Source organism: Dipodomys ordii, unplaced genomic scaffold, assembly GCF_000151885.1.
Source record: "Dipodomys ordii isolate 6190 unplaced genomic scaffold, Dord_2.0 Scaffold24, whole genome shotgun sequence".
Lineage (NCBI taxonomy): Eukaryota > Metazoa > Chordata > Mammalia > Rodentia > Heteromyidae > Dipodomys > Dipodomys ordii.
The window spans coordinates 5,009,505-5,014,791 of record NW_012267240.1 but is presented as its reverse complement, the minus strand read 5'-3'; the positions used below and the strand labels follow the sequence as shown (position 1 = coordinate 5,014,791).

Sequence of the window (5,287 nt, the reverse complement as noted above, 5' to 3'; positions counted from 1 at the left end):
GCGCTTGCCTTGCATGCATGAGGCCCTGGGTTCGATTCCTCAGCACCACATAAGCAGAAAAAGCCAGAAGTGGTGCTGTGGCTCAAGTGGTAGAGTCCTAGCTTTGAGCTGAAGAGCTGAGGGACAGCGCCCAAGCCCAGAGTTCAGGCCCCATGACCGACATAAAAAAATAAATAAATAAAGATCACAGTGCAACAGAATGAACAGTGCCCAAGTTAGGAAGGCCAGAGTGTCCTAACATAGTATGAAAGAGCTGGCTCATCCCCAGAGTGACAAGTTAGTTAGCTCCCAATAAGCTGTCCCTTCTCTTAGGTTTAATGGTTCCAGTGGATAACATAGCGGAGCTCCTTGTGTACTATATTTGAGCATATAGAATGTGCATACACAGCTTGGACCTAGGTATTCTATAGTATAAGGGCCAAACACCACATTAATTCTTTTCTAGCCTAAGTCTCACCATCATCTTAGCTACTAACATTCATCTTTATTTGTTTGTGTGCACCCAATTATTGGAGATTATACTCAGAACATGGCTGTTGTCCTTGAGCTATGTTGTTCAAGGTTCCTGCTCCACCACTAGTGCCACACCTCAATTTATTAGGGGTGTACTTTGGTATTTTGTATCCATCAGAACAAGTGGGACTTTCATTGCAACATTCCCAGACCTCCTCCTGAGGCCCTTCTTTATTCCTTTAAATTAGTTGTCTGTTTGTTTTGTGCTAATACTTGGGCTTGAATTCAAGACCTGTGCATTGTCCCTGTGCCACTTGGGGCACTTTTTGGTGGTCAATTGGAGATTAGTTTCTCATGGATTTTCCTTCCCAGGCTCTCTTGGAAACCAGCTCCTCAGATCTTAGACTTCTGAATAGCTCGAATTCCATGTGTGAGTCATGGCCACCCCCCTAAAACTCTTGTTGCCTTACATTTCAGTTCAACTTTAGAAACCTTCAGTTCTTGGTATGCTATGAGGGATGGACAGATTTAGTTAGGTAAATTAGTTAGCTGTTTGTTACTCCACATATCCCTTGGTCCTTTATTTTCTATTCAGTAAACTATGAAGGCATTATTATCATTATTATTACTATTGGTGATAGTGCTGGAACTTGAACACAGTGCTGGGTGCTGTCCCTGAGCTTTTCCGTATAAACATGGCACTCTACCACTTGAGTCATTTCTCTACTTCTAGATGTTTTGGTGCTTTATTGGAGATAATCTCATGGCCTCTGCTACCCAGGCTGGCTTTTAACCCATATCCTCAGATCTTGGCCTTCCAAGTAGGTAGGATTACAGGTATATACTATCAGCGCCTAGTTGTGAAGTCATTTTTTTTTTTTTTTGCCTCTCATTAGACCTGCTCGCCTATCCAGTCCTAATCTTTGCCATACCTTTGAGGAAGTTTCTTCTGCTCTCATCTGATTTTTTTTCTTTCATTCATAGCTGAGTTTATCGTTACCATAAATTTGTGGCTTTAGAGAAAATTTGAGGTGCAAGGCCAATTTAGATTTTTTAGTTTCTCAAGTATTTATGGCCCATTCCATGTACTTCAGTTAGGTTTATAAACATTTGATTCTTTGTCCTTCTGAGCCACCATATGACTACCAAATATTCTCAGACATTCCAAAAGTTCAATTTGTAATATAAAGTCAAACTTTAAATCAGCCTTATAATAAGTTGCCAAGCTATATTATGCTAATGCTGTCTCTCCTTTTTCTAATTAGCAATTTACTAATATTGGCCTTGGAGGAAAATTTTTAGAATTGTGTTTGTTTATAGAAGATTGACTGGAATACAACTATCCTAAAATGGTTGAATCTAGTGGTCTTTTTGCCCTTTCATTTATTTCTTTGTTCATTTCTTTAATAACTAAATTCTTCTATCAGTTTGTCAAGTGGTAAAATGTTTGTGAAAATTATGAACAGTGAATAGAAGCTAAACAGGTGCTGGCAGCTCACACCAGTGATCCTAGCTTCTCAGGAGGCTGGGATCTGAGGATTAGCTTCCATGCCAGGTAGCACAGACAAATCACTGAGACTCATAACCAATTAATGAGCAGAATGCCAGTATTAAAGCTGTGTCTTAAGTGGAAGGGCACTGGTCTTGAGTGAAAAAGTTAAAGGACAGCAACCGGGTACTGAGTTCAGGCCCCACACAAGCACAAGAAATAAAGAATAGAGGTGTTTCCTTTCAGGGACTATTCTATGAGGATGCTGAGCTGTAACTTAAAATGATGAATATGATGTATCTCAGGAAATAATCTTTAAAACGCTAATTTATCCATGATGTTCCTCCACCTTATCCTCTTCTCTCCTTCTCTTACTCGATAATCTTTTTCTGGTCTTCCTCAGTACCCACCACCCAATCTCCTCCACCTGTACCTTGAGCAGAGTCTGAAGAAGGGCTCAGGCCTCGGCAGATTGAGGGAGATGCACGGTGCATATGTGAATGCTTCCCTCTCTGGGTGGTAATGGACACTGGAAGCAGATTTTTCTTCTTCTGTTCCATTGCTGGGAATGGTTGGTGAGGCAGCATCAACCCAGGATGAGTGGAAGAGGAGGCAGCTCCTTATTTTGTATTTCAGATGTTTGGTCGTGTCCACACATAAGCTCCAGATTCTCTGCACTGAGTGCCACGCTGGAAAACTAGTGGCACTTGCAATCTCTGAGGTCTTCAGAGACTCGGGCCTCCAATGGGGGCCATGAGCATTTGTGTATAATATGATCCCAGCCGACGGCTGAACCTCACTAATGAAGAGTGTTGATCAATAGTCAAGAGACAGTTGGTAATGGGGCTTGAACTCAAGCCCAGGGCACTCTCATACTCTCACCTTTTTCACTTAATATTGATGCTCTACCACTTGAATAACAGCTCTCTTTCTGGCTCTTTGCTGGTTTATTTGCACTGAGTCATACATATTTGTCTACCCATATTGGCCTAGAGATTCCAACCTCAGATCTCAGCCTCTGCATAGCTAGCTGGAGTCACATCCATTTCCAGGTGAGTACTGAGACATAAGGTTATTCTCTATGAGAAAATACATTCTCAGGTCAAGCTAGACCCATCATTGTGATTTTTAACCTTATCAAAATTTTGTCCTTTGAACTCCAATCTCTTAATTCTGCGCATTCTGTGCATCTATCATATATAATCATTCCCTTTGGCCTTACTACTATAAGAGGAAATTCTTTCCTCTGTCCTTAATGGTTCTATTTCTCTACTCTCTTCTGACACCCAGTTTAGTTTCATCTTTCTAATACAACTTTTAATGCCAATCTTTATCCCCAGAACAACATAAACTTTAACTATTATTAAAAATATGACACTTTTTTTTGTCAGTCTTGGGGCCTGAAGTCTGGGCCAGGGCACTGTCCCTCAGCTCTTCAGCTAATGCTAGCCCTCTACCGCTGGACGCACAGCAGGACTTCTGGCTTTTCCTGTTTATGCGGTACTGAGGAATTGAACCCAGGGCCTCATGCATGTGAGGCAAGCATTCTACCACTGAGCCACCTTCCCAGCCCCTAAATATGACACTTTTATTAATCATTTTCTAATCAATTATCTTACATTCTGTTTTATTCTTTAAACAATATACTGGCATAGATAAGTCCTTTTCTATCATTATGTATCCAAATAAATATATTTCTACATCCTAGTATGTCTGTATTTATGTCTATTTTTCTTCATATATATGTGGGAAAAGGTGGCATTTTAAATGGGGCCCACAATCTTTGCAGATCTTATACTGCATACCATAGTATTGGGCAATCTCCATGTCTGTTTTGCTCTGGTGGAAAAATGGGATTTTCCCCACAAAGGTGTTTTGGGCAGCCTTGTCATGCTCTTGCTGAGCCTGATTTTGCATGGCTTCACGCTCTGGCCTCTGCTCTTTGCTGATGGGATCTGACACTACTGACCCAGGAACATGGGATTTCCTCCATGTTATGGGTTGCAAGCTGAAGTCTTGCAGGAGATATTGGGTGGAGGCTTAGGTATTGAGCTGAGCTTGGTGGCAGTAGTGGGAACAGGCTTGTGCTGCAGAGATGTGAAGGATGAGGTTTTGTAGGGTGCAGGCCTCCTAGCAAGAGCAGACTGAGAATTACTAGATTGGAGAGGGTTGGTCATTCCCTGCCCAGGGATGCATTGGTGGAAATAGGCCAAGATGGTTTGATGGGAGCCATCATATATGAGTTGTCAGTAGCTGGTTGGGCTGCATTTACTTAAGTAAGCTGAGCTATGTTAGAAGGAGGCCAGGCACGGTCAGCTACAGTAGGCCTCTGAGACTGTGGACTGGGAGAAAAAAGTCGAGCTCAAGGCTTCTTTGGGGAAAGAAAAGGCAAAGACACCAACTTGACCTTCCCAGGTGGAGGCAGCAGCTCACTTTGGCTTGGGGAGGGACACTGGTTTTCAACACTGCTCTTTGTTTTGTTTACCAGAACATTCTTAAGACTTTTATAGTCAGGAGTAGAATCCAGCCTTGATTTGTTAACTGCACAAAACTTGATGTCTTTGGAACGGCTGGCATTCATTACCCCAGGCCCTCGAGGAAGGTAGCCCAGATTTCTTCTCACTCCTGTCCCCCAGTGCATGAAAACCTGCACTTAGTCTATCATATGCATGGCTAGGTTGCCGTTGAGGCTTTTTCAAGAGCTGTTGGTAAGACTCGGGGTGATTTCTCTTGTACTTTCCCTTTCCAGTGCTTGTTCTATCTTCTGATTTTACTTTGTTCCCAGGATGTTTCTTTGCTCCACCACTCTTGGGGTTGTTTTTTCACATGCTTTTTTTGTCTTTTTGTGACCATGGCTCTTAGTTTTTCTGGCCTTGGTAGATGCAACATTTGGAGATTTGCCTATTGAATGCTTGGTTGTGTTCAGAGGAGCCCTGTCACTGGCTAAGACAGTGTACTCAAATGCTTGCTCTTCCAACAGATACTCTGGGTTCTGGCACTGGACTTTTGGCCATGGGTGCTTCATCACCAACCTTGAAGGATTCATGCATTCTTTCCCACTCATTGTTGATACTAGAGTTCTCCTGTAGCAGTCACACTGATGCTTCCTCTATTTTTGCCTTGGGGTGTTGTGTCAACTATTGATAGGTTAAGATCTGTTAATGAGGTGAAAACTACAGTGAATTAAAATGAAAATGAGAATTGGTGGCCACTATTGGCTTACTTATGTAATTCTAGCTACTCAGCATACTGAGTTATGAGGACCACAGTTCAATGCCAGCTCCAATAGGAAAGTCCTATCTCCAACTATCAAATGCTAGAAATGGACCTGAGACTAAGGCTCAA

General features: G+C 42.2%; 1 pseudogene; it reads right to left on the bottom strand.

Moving 5' to 3' along the window:
• LOC105984410 overlaps nucleotides 1-4,523 on the bottom strand; it is a 19,474-nt pseudogene extending 14,951 nt beyond the window's left edge.
• Between the last annotated feature and the right edge of the window lie 764 nt (nucleotides 4,524-5,287).